Below are 20,597 nucleotides of genomic sequence, written 5' to 3' on the forward strand. Positions count from 1 at the left end.
TATATCGGCTCTATATATAAAGTCTCCGATAGATAGGGAGAGGGTAATAATCTACGTTAGTTTTAAGTTTCTATTAGATTACTATCTCCTATATTTCGAATCTTACTTCTTTCCCGTTATTAAGTATTAGTATATTAGGTATCTTAGTTATCTTTTAGGTAATATTAGCCTCTATAATCGGTACGCTAGTATTAGCTATATTAGGATTCTAAGTAGTAAGGAGACGGAACGCTAAGTCTCCCTACTTATAGGTCGTAATATCACGATAAGTAATTACCTTATTACGCTTAGTTATTAGATCGTTAATCTTACTAAAGAGTATTACGACCTCCTCTCTTAAATCCTAATTCTCTTACTCTAGTCGTTAGTACTAGCGAGTAAGTTCCTAGAATCTCTCCTTTAAAGGAGTCTTCCGAAGTTATTCGCGTATAGAGGACGATCCCTCTCTAGTATTATTATTATTATTCGTCTTACTAGTATTAACTAGTCTCGGTATTTCGGTATATAAGGTTCGGGGTTCGGATATATCGACTATCTAGTCGATCTCTTCTTCTTCCGGTATAATAGCGAGCGGCTACTTACTATAGTTCGTCGGGTTCCGGCGGGTCTCGATTATTATAACTAGTTAGATAGGATTCGGTTCGGTTCGGAGAATCGGTCTTAGCTATACGATACTAAGGAACGGAGAGTAGGTAAGCTTCGACCGAGATCTACTATAATAGGGATCTATACGGTCTTCTACTTATTAAAAATTAAAATAGTACTTAATATTATATTACTAGCTAGTTCTTTAACAAAAAGAGTGTATTTAACTAGAACATTAAGTATAGGGAGGAAAAAGAAAAGAGAAGAAAAGAATCTATTAATAGGACCAAAAGATATTATAGGGTGGGTCCTAGGTCGAAGGCGGAAACAATTAGTAGAAATCTCTATAAGGCGGAAACACACGGCAGAACCAACTGACTCGTCTATAGGCGGAGTTAGTTAGCAGAAAACTCTATAGATCGTCACACTAGATAGAAGTATTAGGCTTTCTTTTAGTCTAGAATCTCTCTTAATCTTAATATAAAGTCGATTTACTATCTTTTTAGTCCCTTTAAAGTCTCTAATTATAAAAGATATCTAATATATACTATAGATATAGAGTCATTCTAAGGCTACGCCCTTTAATAATAGAGATATAAAAGATATAGTATATAATTTATTTTCTTTAGTAAATATGACGATCTGCAGAGTTTTCTACTAACTGACTCCGCCTATAGACGAGTCAGTTGGTTCTGCCGTGTGTTTCCGCCTTATAGAGATTTCTGCTGATTGTTTCCGCCTTCGACCTAGGACCCACCCTATAATGTCTTTTGGTCCTATTGATAGATTCTTTTCTTCTCTTTTCTTTTTCCTCCCTATACTTAATATTCTAGTTAAATACACTCTTTTTGTTAAAGAACTAGCTAGTAATATAATATTAAGTACTATTTCAATTTTCAATAAGTAGAAGACCGTATAGATCCCTATTATAGTAGATCTCGGTCGAAGCTTACCTACTCTCCGTTCCTTAGTATCGTATAGCTAAGACCGATTCTCTAAACCGAACCGAATCCTATCTAATTAATTATAATAGTCGAGACCCGCTAGAACCTAACGAACCGTAGTAAGTAGCCGCTTGCTATTATATTAGAAGAAGAAGAGATCGACCGGGTAGTCGATATATCCGAACCCCGAACCTTATATACCGAAATACTAAGACTAGTTAATACTAGTAAGACGAATAATAATAATAACGCTAGAGAGGGATTATTCTTTATACGCGAATAACTTCGGAAGACTTCTTTAAAAAAGAGATTCTAGGAACTTACTTACTAGTACTAACGACTAGAGTAAGAGAATTAGGATTTAAGAGAGGAGGTCGTAATACTCCTTAATAAGATTAACGATCTAATAACTAAACGTAATAAGATAATTACTTATTATAATATTATAACCCGTAAGCGGGGAGACTTAGCGTTCCGTCTCCTTACTACTTAGAATCCTAATATAGCTAATACTAGCGTACTAATTATAGAGGCTAACGTTACCCGAAAAACGACTAAGATACCTAATATACTAATACTTAATAATAGGAAAGAAGTAAGATTCGAAATATAGGAGATAGTAATCCGATAGAAACTTAAAGCTAATATAGACTATTATCCTCTCCCTATCTATCGGAGACTCTACATATAGAGCCGATATAAAGATAAAGCCTAGCTATATATTACTCCCCGAATAAGCGCTAACGCTAGTATTCTTTATAAAGATATAGAGGATATTATTACTTACTTAAAGACTATCTTTATAAACCCGAATCGACGTACTAAAGCGTATACTATATACTACCGACTAAAGATAAAACCTAGGGATAACTTTACCGATTTCCTTATAGAGTTTATATAGCTTATAGAAGAAGTTACCGTCGTAATTAAGAATTAGAAACGAGATCTATATTCTAAACTCCTATACCTACTTTAAACCTAGGTTATATAGGCTATTAACTAAGAAATAATCTCGTTCGATACGTTTATATAGAGTTACTAGAGTATATTATACGAAATTAGTTTATAGTAGGAAGCTAAGTCGACTAATCCCTATTCCTATATAAACCTATCCTTAGGAAGCGGTATAGATACCGCTATAATTAGTTCGAATTCTACTCCCTATATAAAGCGAGAAGGTAGTACTAACTTTATTAGTCTCTCTATATCTAAGTAAGAGACCTTAATAAAAGAAGGTTATTATTTTAATTATAAGGAACGAGGATATATAACCTATAATTATCCGAAGAAGAAGTTAAACTAGCCTACTACTATAGCTACTACGACTATTATTAACCCTCGGATTTAGGAGATTATAGAGCTCGAAGTAAGCGATAAAGAGAATCCGGGAAAAGCTTTTACCTAAGATAAGTCTCCCTCCTAAGTAGAAAGAAAGTTTTATTATTTATATTAGACTTATAGAAGTTAATTAGTAGTCTAAGAGATAGCTTAGTTTTTAATATATAACTAATATATAATAGCTATTCTTTTTCTATTTTAGTATTAGATAATACTAGAGTAGATAGATATATCTTTATTAATATAATAATAATTATACTACTCGGTAAGCGATTTAGGATTAAGGTAGAGAGGCTTAGTCGTAAATATCTAGTACGCGGATTTAACGGTAAGCTAGCTAAATTAATATAATATACCGCTATTCTTACGGTTTATATAGATAGCCGAGTATAGCGATAGGTCCTAATATTAATTACGGATCTTAGATAATATAATATAATCCTCGGACGGATATAGTTTACTAAGTATAATATTCTCCTAGATTACCGACGGTACCGAATAATTTAGCCGGATTAAAAAGTCTCTCTAACGAGGTTATAAGTAAGATTATTATTCTCTTTCTAACCGAAATCTTAAAGAAGCTATTAAAGATAGATCCTATCTATTAAGCTAATATAAAATAACGCGATCGTCTTTTCGGATAATAAGATTAGTAAGATTAGTAACTCTAACGTATCCGAGAGCGTTAATATAGATACTAGTAGGTTAAAGGGAAATAGAAGATAATTCGAAATTTAGAGGATAAAATAAAAGTTCTAAAGCCCCGGATATCGATAAAGAAAGAGTAGTCTCTAATTAATATCGATATCTACGCGATCGGAGGCGTTAGATTTAATCGACTTTATATAAGAAGTAAGATTAATAAAAAAACCGAAACCTTTATTACTTCCCTTTATAAAATCGACTATATTATCGATATTAAAAGTGCTTAAATATAGGATCCTAAAATTAATAAGATACTCCGGACTCTACTAAAGGAGTACTACGACCTTATAAAAGTTTTCTTAAAGAAGAGATCGGATAAATTACTATCTTATAGATCTAGAGTTAATTATAATATTATACTTAAAGCCGAAGTATAATCTAGGTATTATCCTCTCTATAAGTTATCCCTTTATAAACTAAAGGAAGTAAGAGAGTATATTATAAAGAATCTTAAGAAAGGATTTATCGTTTCGAGCTTAGTACTATATACTTCTCTAATCTTAATAGCGAAGAAACCTAGAGATAGTCTTCGTTTCTATATCGACTTCCGAAGATTAAATACTATTACGAAAAAGGATTATTATCTATTATTATTAATTAACGAAGTCTTATAATAAATTAGTAAAGCGAAGTTCTTTATAAAGCTTAATATCTAATAAGATTTCTATCGAATTCGTTTAATACCGAGAGTAGAAGAGCTTACGACTTTCCGTACGCGGTATAGATTATTTAAATATAAAATTATATTATTCGGATTAATAAATAGACCTACTATATTCTAACGGTATATAAACGATATATTATAGGAGTGCCTAGATAAGTATACTATAGTCTTTATAGATAATATCTTAATCTATAATAAGACCTTTAAAGAGTACTAGTAATAAGTAAGGGAGGTACTTTAACGTCTATAGAAAGTAGGTCTCTAGGTAGTATTACCGAAGTACGAATTCTCTATATAGAAGATAAAGTTCCTTAGTTTTATTATAAGTACGGACGGTATTATAATTAACCTAGGAAAGATTAGTATTATTTAGTTATAGTAAGTCCTAACGACTATAAAAAAGGTTTAGTTATTTTTAGGATTTTATAATTTCTACTAATATTTTATCTAAGGATATAATACTATCTTAAAATCTTTATATTAACTTACTCGATAAGATATTTCTTACGAATAGACCGAATAATATAAGGCCGCCTTTTTATTATTAAAGAAGAAGTTAATAACTACGCCGGTTCTCTATTATTACGATCTAGTTCGATAAATAAAAGTCGAGACCGATACTTCCGACGGGGTACTTAGAGTAGTTCTCTCCTAGTATTATAAGAATAATAACTTCTAGTATCTAGTAGCTTTCTTCTTAAAGAGTATATAATCCGCAGAGTTAAATTATAAGATATAAGATAAAGAACTCTTAGTAATTATTTATATATTATAGGAATAGCGACCTAAACTTAAAGATTTAGTACGAAAGGATTATTTTAAGATCTTAATAGATTATTAGTCTCTTAAATATTTTATAATAACAAGATAGATAAACTAACGATAAGCGAGATAGAGCGAGTTCCTATCTTAGTTCTATTTTATAATTAAGTATCGCCCGGGAAAGAAGAATATCGTAGCTAATATTTTATCGCGAAAAGACTTACTTTATATCGATAATAGTAGATAGATAATACTTCTATTAAGGAGTTATTTAGAAGAAGGTATCTATCTAGTCGGTTTAAACCTAATTGATATAGAGTATATAATAGATATTATCGGGCGAGTAAAGTAAGCTAATCGAGAAAATATTAAACTAGCGGATTTCCGATAGATAGCTAGGGAAGGTAGTAACTAGAAGTAGACTATCGAAGAAGATTTACTCTTATTTAAAGGACGACTTAAGGTTCTAGACGAAGGAGATTTACGTATAAGACTTCTTAATAATATATATCGATAACCGTTAACCGTATACCCTAAAATCGAAAAACTAAAGAAGCTTATCTCGTTAAGATATTATTAGCTAGGATAGGCTAACGATATAAAGCGATATATAAAAAACTACTTAGTTTATAAACGAATAAAAGCTTAGCGAGATTGTATACCTAGATTACTATATCCTTTGCCTATTCCTAAGAGACCCTAGTAATATATTTCGATAGATTTCTATTTATTCCTAAAGGATTGTTATAGTTATAACGCTATCTTTATAATTATTAACCGACTAAGTAAAAGACTAATTTCTATTTCTTATTATAAGGATACTAATACTAAGTAGATAGCTAGATTATTTATTAATAACGTAATTCGGACTATAGGTATTCCGGAGACTATTATATCTAACCGAGGTAGATAGTTTATTTTAGAATTCTAGACCGAGTTCTACCGGATACTTAGAATTAAGAGGAAGTTATTAACTACCTACTACCTTTAGACCGACGGATAGAGCGAGATTATAAATTAGTATATAGCCTAGAGGTTACGACTATATATTAAATAGAATTAAGATAACTAGTTAGAGATTCTACTAATAGTAGATTTCGTAGTATTAATCCTTCTATAGGATACTACGAAGTAGTTACTATTCTTTATTAAAAAGGGTTATAAACCGGCTATATTCTTTAACTAGAAGGACCGAAGTAATCTAACGGATAATAAATAGGACGTAGTTAATATATTATCGTAATTTTAAGATATTTAGACGAAGATAAGAGATTAGATTATAAAGTCCTAATAGTAGATAATTTAATAGGCGAATAAGTACCGGAGAGAAGAGGATTTCGACGTCGGTAATTAGGTTTTTGTTATAACGAAGGATTAGTAGCTAGACCGCCCGAATTAGAAGCTTTCTTATTTAGCTAGTAGACCCTATAGGATTATCGAGAAGATTAGAAACGCTTATAAGCTCGATCTTCTAGAATCTATTAAAGTTTATCCGATATTTAATCCTAGTAAGCTTTAAAGAGCGTTATTATTAGAACTATTACGCGGATAGTATCTAGACCTACTACCGCTAATTAGGATCTCTAAGGAAGATAAATAGGAAGTAGATAAGGTTATCGATTTACGCCTTTATTACCGGAAGTTATAGTATCGAGTTTAATAGCTCGGCTATAATCTCGACCTATAGTAGTATCCTATAGGAAATTTTAAGTATATACCTTAGAAGATTTAGTATTTCTATAACGATTACCCTCTAAAGCCCGGACCCCCGATACGCCTATAAGCCTAGTTAGATACGGCTAAGGACGAAGTCTTCCTTAAAGATTATAGGGATAACGATAAGCCGGTATTTAGGGGCTAAATACATTCTTAGTCGGGGGTTATATAACGATCTATAGAGTTTTCTACTAACTAACTCCGCCTATAGACGAGTTAGTTGGTTCTACTATGTGTTTCCGCCTTATAGAGATTTCTGCTGATTGTTTCCGCCTTCGACCTAGGACCTACCCCACAATGTCTTTTGGTCCTATTGATAGATTCTTTTCTTCTCTTTTCTTTTTCCTCCCTATACTTAATGTTCTAGTTAAATGCACTCTTTTTGTTAAAGAACTGGCTGGTAACAGTAAACTCTCTATTAATTATATTATATTCTATATTAGTATCTAGATCTATATATATTTCGATACTATTATATATAGTAATTAGTATATAAAGGCGTACTATAGTCTTAATAAGTAGGTATTAAGCTAGTATATTAGGATCTACTCTAGCTCTTTAACTTTTCTTAATTATCTAGAATCTTAAGTTTTTAATACTTAGATAATAGATTAAATTAAGATTTTTTAGGGGTAATCTTAAGCCTAGTAGTTTTTATCTCTATAGATAAAATAAGCGCTTTCTAATATCTTTTTAGTACCGTTTCTTTTTTTAAACTATATATTATTTATAGAGCTTTATAAATTATCTTAATAATTTAATCTATATCCCTAGTCTTAGCCTTAGATTCTAAAATCCTTAGATTACCCTCTATTTTAAGATTATTCTTTATCCTAAGAGGTTAAGATTTTAATATAAAAGTAATTTAATATCGAATTAGTATAGTTTCCCTATCTTTTCTTATCCTAATAATAATAGTTTAAAGAGTCCTTCCTTAGCCTCTAATATATAAAATAGATATAATAAAATATAAATACTAGCTTTAATATTTCGTCCTAATTTATAGATAAAATATTATTATTAGTAGTAATTATAATATCTTAGAGAGATTTCTATAGTTTTATAAATAGGGTCTAGGCCTTTTATTCTTTATTTTAGTTTAGAAGGTAATTCTCTAGCGATTCGAGGTAGTTTTCGAAATTATAAGGATCTTAATAGGATTTTATTATAGCCTCTTAGAACTAGATAAGGATATTAATAATAATATTATAAGAATTCCTTAGAAGTATCTTTATCTATTCTCTAAATATATTCTAATCCGATACCTCTTTAGGATATTTCTATTTATAAAATATCTATTTTTTTTTATAGGAGGTATATAAATAATTTATAGCGATAAGGATTTTTTAGGTTCCTAAGATATATTTTTTCGAAGCTTTTTTAAAGAGTATTTTAAGATTATTTAGTTAGTCCTCTCTCTATTTTATACCGAAATCTAGTTTAAATTAGCTAATATCTCTTTTAATCTCTTTTTCTTAAAAGGGTTCGCTTTCTATAGATAAATTACGGTAATTCTAAAACCTTCTTATTATTTAATTAAAATCCCAAAGTTTCTCTTTATTTTCCGCGACTATTTTTTAGGTCGTAAGAATACGTTCTTATAATACTACTCTAGCTTTATATTCTATAACTTTTTTTCTAGGCTTCGAAGGATTTCGTTAGTAATATAAAAGCTTTCTACCGCTATTTTAGTAGTTTTTTTAGGTAGGTCCTAAGTTAGTATTTCCTCCTATTCTTCTATAAATAGAAATATTCCCGATTCGCTATCGGTTTAGGTAGGATACTCTAGCGCCTCGGTATTATTACGCGAGCTACTACGGGTAATTAGGGGAGCTATTATATCTTAGATAGTTAAAGAAGAAGAATTAGAATTATAAGAATATACTATTTTAGGTATAAGGCCTATTAACCGGGTAAGATACGTTAGCTTAGGAGGAATAAAGGTATATTAGGCTATACGTACTAAGACTAATTCTTACTAGAATTCAGGGGTCCCGGGGGACCTAAGATTAAAAGGAAATATACGTGCCAAGGCTCGGCACCGATCAGGTGACGAACCCCGCACGATTCACACACGTGTCAGAAACTTCTATGAATACATATGTCGCCCAAGTTCCTGTTTCACCTTTGAAAGGACCTTTATCCTTTACAAGAGTAGCCTAATCTCTAGATTACGTACTTAGATATATCCCGTTACCGAGCTATCTATAGAGAGAGATACTCCGAGCTAAGAGTATACTTATAATAAGACCTCTATATAGCTATACGAAAGCGTTATACCCGATTCTTATCTATAGGTCTTTTATAGAGAGGACCTTTAGTATAATATAACGAACTAAGTCTATAAGCTTAGTAATCGATAATTGATAATAACAAAGTAAGAGAGTATTCAATTTAAGATACTAAAGGTAGGGAGAAAAGGAAGGAAAAAGAAGCAAGATCTAGAGGGCCCTAGATATATGCTAGATCTATGCAAACAATACAAACCCCGTCCTTCTCGCTAAAGCAAATAATAAAGAAGATAAAGAAAGGCTATTACCCGATTAGGCTTAGTAGCTATCAAGCTATTACCTAATTAGGCATAGTAGCAAACAAACAAAGGAGTGGCATATGATCATAGATCAGATGAGAACGATGCACGATGACGTAAGACGTCAGTCGTGACAATCTATTAGAAATCTTTTAATTTAGTATTCTCTCGATTTATTTATTTTACTCGTTTAGTAATATCTATTATATATTCTATATTAATTAGGTTTAAATCGGCTAGATAGATATCTTCTTCTAGATAACTCTTTAGTAAAAATATAATTTATCTACTATTATCGATATAAAATAAGTGTGAAGACCCACTATAAAGGGTGTTACCAGCCAGTTCTTTAACAAAAAGAGTGCATTTAACTAGAACATTAAGTATAGGGAGGAAAAAGAAAAGAGAAGAAAAGAATCTATCAATAGGACCAAAAGACATTGTGGGGTGGGTCCTAGGTCGAAGGCGGAAACAATTAGCAGAAATCTGTGTAAGGCGGAAATATACGGCAGAACCAACTAACTCGTCTATAGGCGGAGTTAGTTAGTAGAAAACTCTATAGATCGTTATATAACCCCCGACTAAGAATGTATTTAGCCCCTAAATACCGGCTTATCGTTATCCCTATAATCTTTAAGGAAGACTTCGTCCTTAGCCGTATCTAACTAGGCTTATAGGTATATCGGGGGTCCGGGCTTTAGAGGGTAATTATTATAGAAGTGCTAAATCTTCTAAGGTATATACTTAAAATTTCCTATAGGATACTACTATAGGTCGAGATTATAGCCGAGCTATTAAACTCGATACTATAACTTCCGGTAATAAAGGCGTAAATCGATAACCTTATCTACTTCCTATTTATCTTCCTTAGAGATCCTAATTAGCGGTAGTAGGTCTAGATACTATCCGCGTAATAGTTCTAATAATAACGCTCTTTAAAGCTTACTAGGATTAAATATCGGATAAACTTTAATAGATTCTAGAAGATCGAGCTTATAAGCGTTTCTAATCTTCTCGATAATCCTATAGGGTCTACTAGTTAGGTAAAAAAGCTTCCGATTCGGGCGGTCTAGCTACTAATCTTTTATTATAACGAAAACCTAATTACCGATATCGAAATCCTCTTCTCTCCGGTACTTATTCGCCTATTAAATTATCTACTATTAGGACTTTATAATCTAATCTCTCGTCTTTATCTAGATATCTTAAAGTTACGATAATATATTAACTACGTCCCGTTTATTATCTATTAGATTACTTCGGTCCTTCTAGTTAAAGGATATAGCCGGTTTATAATCCTTTTCGATAAAGAATAGTGACTATTTTATAGTATCCTATAGAAGGATTAATACTACGAAATCTACTATTAGTAGAATCTCTAACTAGTTGTCTTAATTCTATTTAATATATAGTTATAACCTTTAGGCTATATACTAATTTACGATCTCGCTCTATCCGTCGGTCTAAGGGTAGTAGGTAGTTAATAACTTCCTCTTAATTCTAAGTATCCGGTAGAACTCGGTCTAGAATTCTAAAATAAACTATCCGCCTTAGTTAGATATAATAGTCTCCGGAATATCTATAGTCCGAATTATATTATTAATAAATAATCTAGCTATCTACAGTATTAGTATCCTTATAATAAGGAATAGAAATTAGTCTCTTACTTAGTCGGTTAATAACTACAAAGATAGTATCGTAATTATAACGATCCTTTAGGAATAAGCGGAAATCTATTAAAATATACTACTAGGGTCTCTTAGGAATAGGTAAAGGATATAGTAATCTAGGTATACGATCTCGCTAAGCTTTTATTTATTTATAAACTAAGTAGTTTTTTATATATCGCTTTATATCGTTAGTCTATCCCGGCTAATAATATCTTAATAAGATAAGCTTCTTTAGTTTTTCGATTCTAGGGTATACGGTTAACAGTTATCGATATATATTATTAAGAAGTCTTATACGTAAATCTCCTTCGTCTAGAATCTTAAGTCGTCCTTTAAATAAGAGTAAACCTTCTTCGATAGTCTACTTCTAGTTACTACCTTCTCTAGCTATCTATCGGAAATCTACTAGCTTAGTACTTTCTCGGTTAGCTTACTTTACTTATCTAATAATATCTATTATATACTTTACGTCGATTAGGTTTAAACCGACTAGATAGATACCTTCTTCTAAATAACTCTTTAGTAGAAGTATTATCTATCTACTATTATCGGTATAGGGTAAGTCTTTTTATAATAAGATATTAGCTACGATATTCTTCTTTCTTAGGCGATATTTAATTATAAAATAGAACTAAGATAGGAACTCGCTCTATCTCGCTTATCGTTAGTTTATCTATCTTATTATTATAAAGTATTTAAGAGACTAATAGTCTATTAAGATCTCGAAGCGATCCTTTTATACTAAATCTTTAAGTTTAGGTTGCTATTCCTATAGTATATAAATAATTACTAAGAGTTCTTTATCTTATATCTCGTAATTTAACTCCGCGGATTATATACTCTTTAAGAAGAAAGCTACTAGATACTAGAAGTTATCGTTCTCGTAATACTAGGAGAGAACTACTCTAAGTACCCTATTAGAAGTATCGGTCTCGACTCTTATCCGTTAAACTAGATTATAATAATAGAGAACCGGCGTAGTTATTAACTTCTTCTTTAATAATAAGAAGGCGGCCTTATATTATTCGGTCTATTTATAAAAAACGTCTTATCGAGTAAGTCGATATAAAGATTTTAAGATAGTACTATATCCTTAGATAAAACGTCGGTAGAAATTATAAAATCCTAAAAACAACTAAACCCCTTTTATAGTCGTTAGGACTTACTATAATTAAATAATACTAATCTTTCCTAGGTTAATTATAATACCGTCCGTACTTATAATAAAACTAAGGAACTTTATCTTTTATACGGAGAATTCGTACTTCGGTAATACTACTTAGAGACCTACTTTCTATAGACGTTAAAGTACCTCCCTTATTTATTACTAGTACTCTTTAAGGGTCTTATTATAGATTAAGATATTATCTATAAAGACTATAGTATACTTATCTAGGTACTCCTATAATACGTTATTTATATACCGTTAGAATATAATAGGTCCGTTTATTAATCTAAATAGTATAACTTTATATTTAAATGATTTATACCGCGTATAGAAAGTCGTAAGCTCTTCTACTCTTAGTATTAAACGAATTCGGTAGAAACCTTATTAGATATTAAGCTTTATAAAGAACTTCGCTTTACTAATTTATTATAAGACTTCGTCGATTAATAGTAATAGGTAATAATCTTTTTTTATAATAGTATTTAATCTTTAGAAGTCGATATAGAAACGAAGATTATCTCTAGGTTTCTTCGCTATTAAGATTAGAGAAGTATATAGTACTAAGCTCGGAACGATAAACCCTTTCTTAAGATTCTTTATAATATACTCTCTTACTTTCTTTAGTTTATAAAGAGATAATTTATAAAGAGGATAATACCTAGGTTATACTTCGGCTTTAAGTATAATATCGTAATTAACTCTAGGTTTATAAGATAGTAATTTATCCGATCTCTTCTTTAAGAAAACTTCTATAAGGTCGTAGTACTCCTTTAGTAGAGTCCGGAGTATCTTATTAATTTTAGGATCCTATATTTAGGCACTTTTAATATCGATAATATAGTCGATTTTATAGAGGGAAGTAATAAAGGTTTCGGTTTCTTTATTAACCTTACTTTTTATATAAAGTCGATTAAATCTAGCGCCTCTAATCGCGTAGATATCGATACTAATCGGGGACTACTCTTCTTTTATTAATATCCGGGGCTTTAGAACTTTTATTTTATCCTCTAAATTTCGAATTATCTTCTGTTTCTCTTTAACCTACTAGTATCTATATTAATACTCTCGGGTACGTTAGAGTTATTAATCTTACTAATCTTATTATCCGAAAAGGCGATCGCGTCGTTCTATATTAGCTTAATAGATAGGATCTATCTTCGATAGCTTCTTTAAGATTTCGGTTAGAAAGGGAATAGCAATCTTACTTATAACCTCGTTAGAGAGATTTCTTTAATCCGGCTAAATTATTCGGTACCGTCGGTAATCTAGGAGAATATTATACTCGGTAAACTATATCTATCTAAGGATTATATTATATTATCTAAGATCCGTAATTAATATTAGGACCTATCGCTATACTCGGCTATCTATATAAACTATAAGAATAGTAATATATCGTATTAGTTTAGCTAGCTTACTATTAAATCCGCGTACTAGATATTTACGACTAAGCCTCTTTATCTTAATCCTAAATCGCTTACTAAGTAGTATAATTATTATCGTATTAATAAAGATATATCTATCTACTCTAGTATTACCTAGTACTAAAATAGAAAAAGAATAGCTATTATATATTAGTTATATATTAAAAACTAAGCTATCTCTTAGACTATTAACTAACTTCTATAAGTCTAGCGTAAATAGTAAAACTTTCTTTCTATCTAAGAGGGAGACTTATCCTAGGTAAAGGCTTTTTCCGGATTCTCTTTATCGCTTACTTTAAGCTCTATAATCTTCTAAATCCGAGGGTTAGTAACGGTTATAGTAGCTATAGTAATAGGCTAGTTTAACTTCTTCTTCGGATAATTATAGGTTATATATCCTCGTTCCTTATAATTAAAATAATAACCTTCTTTTATTAAGGTCTCCCGCTTAAACGTAGAGAGACTAATAAAGTTAGTACTACCTTCTCGCTTTATATAGGGAGTAGATTTCGAACTAGTTATAGCGGTACCTATACCGCTTTCTAAGGGTAGGTTTATACGGGAATAGGGATTAGTCGATTTAGCTTCCTACTATAAACTAATTTTATATAATATACTTTAGTAACTCTATATAAATATATCGAACGAGATTATTTCTTAGTTAATAGCCTATATAATCTAGGTTTAAAGTAGGTATAAGAGTTTAGAATATAGATCTCGTTTCCGATTCTTAATTACGACAGTAGCTTCTTCTATAAGCTATATAAACTCTATAAGGAAATTAGTAAAGTTATCCCTAGGCTTTATCTTTAGTTAGTAGTATATAGTATACGCTTCGGTACGTCGATTCGGGTTTATAAAGATAGTCTTTAAGTAAGTAATAATATCCTCTATATCTTCGTAAGGAATACTAGCGTTAGTGCTTATTCGGGGAGTAATATATAGCTAGGCTTTATCTTTATATCGGCTCTATATATAGAGTCTCCGATAGATAGGGAGAGGGTAATAGTCTATATTAGCTTTAAGTTTCTATCGGATTACTATCTCCTATATTTTAAATCTTACTTCTTTCCCGTTATTAAGTATTAGTATATTAGGTATCTTAGTCGTCTTTCGGGTAACGTTAGCCTCTATAATCGGTACGCTAGTATTAGCTATATTAGGATTCTAAGTAGTAAGGAGACGGAACGCTAAGTCTCCCCGCTTACGGGTTATAATATTACGATAAGCAATTGTCTTATTACGCTTAGTTATTAGATCGTTAATCTTACTAAGGAGTATTACGACCTCCTCTCTTAAATCCTAATTCTCTTACTTTAGTTGTTAGTACTAGCGAGTAAGTTCCTAGAATCTCTTCTTTAAAGGAGTCTTCCGAAGTTATTCGCGTATAGAGGACGATCCCTCTCTAGCATTATTATTATTATTTATCTTACTAGTATTAACTAGTCTTAGTATTTCGGTATATAGGGTTTAGGGTTCGGATATATCGACTACCCGGTCGATCTCTTCTTCTTCTAGTATAATAGCGAGCGGCTACTTACTACGGTTCGTTAGGTTCTAGCGGGTCTTAACTATTATAACTAGTTAGATAGGATTTAGTTCGGTTCGGAGAATCGGTCTTAGCTATACGATACTAAGGAACGGAGAGTAGGTAAGCTTCGACCGAGATCTACTACAATAGGGATCTATATAATCTTCTGCTTATTGAAAATTAAAATAGTACTTAATGTTATATTACTAGCTAGTTCTTTAACAAAAAGAGTGTATTTAACTAGAATATTAAGTATAGGGAGGAAAAAGAAAAGAGAAGAAAAGAATCTATCAATAGGACCAAAAGACATTGTGGGGTGGGTCCTGGGTCGAAGGCGGAAACAATCAGCAGAAATCTCTACAAGGCGGAAACACACGGCAGAACCAACTGACTCGTCCATAGGCGGAGTCAGTCAGCAGAAAACTCTGCAGATCGTCACAAAGGGTCTTATGAAGGGTATGATCAGAGTGCTAAGGGTATATACAATACGAATTACTACTACGAAGTAATTATAACTAGTACTACGTATATATTCAAACTAAACTATAAACCTTTATCTATAGTTCTAAATCTACTAGTTATATAATATATATAGCCTAAGCGAGATCATATATATTAGACCTATATATCTCGTAGGCTATTGATATATCTACGTAGGTCCCTAAAGACCTCCGAAGGTCTATCTTAAAGATATTATCTCGGGTCTAGGCGGGTTCTATATCTTACTTTATATAGTATAGGACGTGATATTACCTCCTTCTTTTATACTCGTCGACCTCGGTATACTTCTAGATTCCCTCTATAAACCTATCTCCTTTATCTAGCGCGGTTCTTCTTTATTAAATAGGGTATTCTAAGGCTTCTTAGCTAGATTTTTATAGCGGTAGCGAGGTTTTTATCCTTTATTTAATATATTAAGTATAAGGTTTTTTATTAAATATAAGATTTTTTATCGAATATAAGATTCTTTATAACTATAGGTTTATTTAAATATTATTTTACCCCCTTTTTTTTAAGAAAATATATCCTTATATTTATTTTTTATAATATAATTTTAAATAATAGAACTATAAACTAGGTTTTTAACCCTATATCTATAACTCCTATAGAGATATAATATATACGCTATATTAATTCGATTATAAAGATTCTTATAGATTATATAAATTTTCCGGTCGGTAATAAATATAATTATTATTAGGTTAATTAGTAGGTCTATATTATAATAAGTATGTTTTCTCTTTTATATATCTTCCTCTAATATTATCTAAGTCGACTTTTATCTTAATAATATAGCGAACGCTATTATTTTAGTATCTAATATTCCGGCTTAGAACGCTACTCGTAGTATTTTTATTAATACTTAGAATACTCTTTACTCCTAGATTAAGTAAAGACTTACTCTAGTATTTATTATTTAAGTTATACTACTAATACCGCTAATAGTACTATTAGTTATTCTACTAGTTATTTTATTAATTATACTATTAGTTATATTATTAATTATATTATTAGTTATATCTTTATTACTATTTATAATAATATCTATAATATCTCTTATTATACTATTTATTATACTACTACCCCTTCTAGCTTCTTTATCTTTATTACTAATAATATTTAAAGTATAAGAAGAATAGTTTAATAGAGTATTAGATAGGTTTATATAGTATTTTATAGATATTTAGGTAAGATCTATAAGGCTTTTATATATATTTTTATATTTTCTAATATCTAGGCTATTTTTCTTAAGCTTTTTATAAAGTATTTATTTATAGATTTTTATAGAGATTATTATTATTCTTATAATATAAAAAGTCTTTTATAAAAACTTTTATTTTTATATTCCTTCTTTTTTTATAAAGATAATATATCTTTTATTAGTTTATTTAAAGATTTATACTTTTTACTAATCTTTAGAGTAATATCTATTTTATTAATTATAAAATTATAAGTTATCTTTTTTAATAATATTAGCTTAATAGATTTATTATAAATTAATTATAATAAAAGTCTTATTATAAAGATTATTATTTTTATATTTTTATTGACTATAATTTATAAATAGTATTTAGGATAATTTAAAAAAATCTATAAATTATTCTATTTTTTCTTTAAATCTTATTAAGACTTTTATAACTTTTTTTAAATTATCTTTAATAGATTAGATTTTTAGAATTAATTTATTATAATTATATTATTTAATATATTACTTAATTTTTAGATATTCTTATTATCTTTATAATCTTTTTAATATATTAAATATTAAAAACCTCTACTCTTTTTTTTAACTTATAAAATATAATTAATTTTAATAAGATCTAGCCGCTTATTATAAATTAATTTATTTTTATAAGACTTTAATATAAAAATATATTATATAATATAGATTTTCTAATATAAAAAAATTAATATTAATTAATATATTTATTATCCTATTTTATAAACTATTTAAAAAGATTTTTTATAATAATTATCTAATTTTTTAAAAAAGTATTTTAAATTAATATATTTATTTTAAAATAATATCTAATTAATTATTATAAAAATCTTCTTTATATAATTCTTATTTATAATCTTTTTTATAATATCTTTTATCTTTTATAATCTCTTTTTAAGCTTTTTTTATTATTTTATAAGCTTTTTTATATATTTTTTTATATTTTTATAAATCTTTTTATTATTATTTTTAATATTTAATTAAAATTCGGATTAAATTCTTATAAAAACTTTATTTAGAGATATATCTAAAGCTAAATATATAATTATATTATATATATATTATATAAAGAAAATCTATTTAATCTAATTATCTTAATATTAACTAATATAATTATAAAAATAATATTTAATAGATTAATTCTATCTTTCTGTCTATCTATTTATCTATAAATAATATATAATAGATAATCTTTTTTATATTATAAGATAAAAATAAAAACTAACCTAAAAAATACTAATAAATAGACTTTCTTTATTACTAATAAGATTCTCTAGTATCTCTAACTATAAAATAACTTTTATATAATATAATTATAAGATCCTCTACTATTATATCCTTAATATATAATATATAAACTATAAACTTTATAAATAAATTTACTACTATTAATATTATATTATAGACTTTATACTTTTATTTTAAAGATAGTAATCCTATTATAAAATCTATACTTATTTATTATAATAGTTTTTAAAATATTAATAATAGTTCTAATAATCTATATAATTTATATTTATATATTATATTTCTTTAATAGATATTATATTTATTTATATATAAAAAATTATTTTCTTTTTTATATATTATTAAAAATACTTATTATAAATTCTTTTAATAGTCTATCTTTTCTTATAATATCTTATTTAAAGATTATTATAATAAATATATATAATTTTATATATTATAATTAAGTCTTTTAATATATAAATCTTTCTATTATATCTAAATAAATTATTTTTAATAATTATTATTTATAATATACTACTAAAATATTTATTACTTTCTATTTTATTTATTTTATTATACTTATTTTTTATAAAATAGTCTTAGTTTTAGTATTATCTTATAAGATTTATAATAAACTCTATAGAAATATCTTTTAGCGCTATTTTTTTTATAAAGCTAATTATTAATAATCTAGTACTTATTTATTTATAGCTTTTATATTTTATAAGATTCTTTAAAAACTTATTTTTACTTTTTTAAAATAATTATAATCTCTTTATATATTTATTAGTTTTTTTTTATAAATCTTTAGGCTTATTTTTTAGACTTTAATGTCACCAGCCAGTTCTTTAAGCAAAAAGAGTGTATTTAACGAGAATACTAAGTATAGAGAATAAAAGGAAAAGAAAGAGAAAGAATCCCACTAGTAAGACCTTTGTAGGTCTCGTTCCTATCCTCTAGGCGGAAACCCCCGGTAGAAAACTCTAACCTCCGGTAGATCCCTAGGCCGCCCTTCTAACCTCCGGTAGAAGTATAGACCGCCTATCCGACCGAGGTTAGAAACTAGGGCTATAGACCGCCTATCCGTCCGAGTCTCTAATATTACCTATAATATAACCCCCGATTAAAACTATATTTAGTCCCTAAATATAGGCCTATTGTTATTAATATAATCCTTAAGGAAGACTTTGTCTTTAGCTACGTCTATCTAGGCTTATAGGCGTATCGGGGGTCCGGGCTTTAAAGGGTAATTATTATAGAAGTCCTAAACTTTTTTTAGTATATACTTAAAATTCCTTATAGGATACTACTATAGGTCGAGGTTATAGCTAAGCTATTAAACTCGATATTATAACTTCCGGTAGTAAAGACGTAAATCGATAACCTTATCTATCTTTTATTTATCTTCCTTAGAGATCCTAACTAATAGCGGTAGATCTAGATACTATCTATATAATAGTTCTAATAATAAGGCTTTTCGAAGCTTATTAGGATTAAATACTAAATAAACCTTAATAGATTCTAAGAGATCGAGCTTATAAGTATTTCTAATCTTCTTGATAATTTTATAGGATCTACTAGTAAGATAAAAAAGCTTCTAATTTAGGCGGTTAAGCTACTAATTTTTTATTATAATAAAGACCCGATTACTAACATCGAAATCCTCTTCTCTCTAATATTTATTTACTTACTAAATTATTTATTATTAAGACTTTATAATCTAGTCTCTCGTCTTTATCTAGATATCTTAGAGTTATAATAATATATTAATTATATCTTATTTATTATCTATTAGATTACTTCGATCCTTTTAGTTAAAGGATATAGCTAGTTTATAATCTTTTTCGATAAAGAATAGTAACTACTTTATAATATCTTATAAAAAAATTAATACTATAAAGTTTATTATTAGTAAAATCTCTAATTAGTTATCCTAATTCTACTTAATATATAATTATAATCTCTAGGCTATATACTAATTTATAATTTCGTTCTATTTATTAGTCTAGAAGTAGTAGGTAGTTAATAATTTTTTTTTAATTCTAAATATCTAATAGAACTTAGTCTAGAATTCTAAAATAAACTATCCTCTCTAGTCTAATATAATAATCTCTAGAATACCTATAATTCGAATTATATTATTAATAAATAGTCGAGCTATTTATTTAGTATTAATATTTTTATAATAGGGGATAAAAATTAGTCTCTTATTTAGTCGATTAATAACTATAAAAATAGCGTTATAATTATAATAATTCTTTAGGAATAAGTAGAAATCTATCGAAATATATTACTAGGATCTTTTAAGAATAAGTAAAGAATATAATAATCTAGATATATAGTCTTACTAGGCCTTTATTTATTTATAAATTAAATAGTTTTCTATATATTATTTTATATTATTAGCCTATTCTAGCTAATAATATCTTAATAAGATAAGCTTCTTTAGTTTCTCGATTTTAGGGTATATAGTTAATAGTTATCGATATATATCGTTAAGAAGTCTTATATATAAATCTTCTTTATTTAAGACCTTAAGTTATCCTTCGAATAAAAGTAAACCTTCTTCGATTATCTACTTCTAGTTATTATCTTCTTTAGTAATTCGCT

The sequence above is a fragment of the Penicillium verrucosum genome (genome assembly GCF_028828655.1).
Source record: "Penicillium verrucosum strain IBT 35672 chromosome Unknown utg000003l_segment0_segment0, whole genome shotgun sequence".
NCBI classification, from domain to species: domain Eukaryota; kingdom Fungi; phylum Ascomycota; class Eurotiomycetes; order Eurotiales; family Aspergillaceae; genus Penicillium; species Penicillium verrucosum.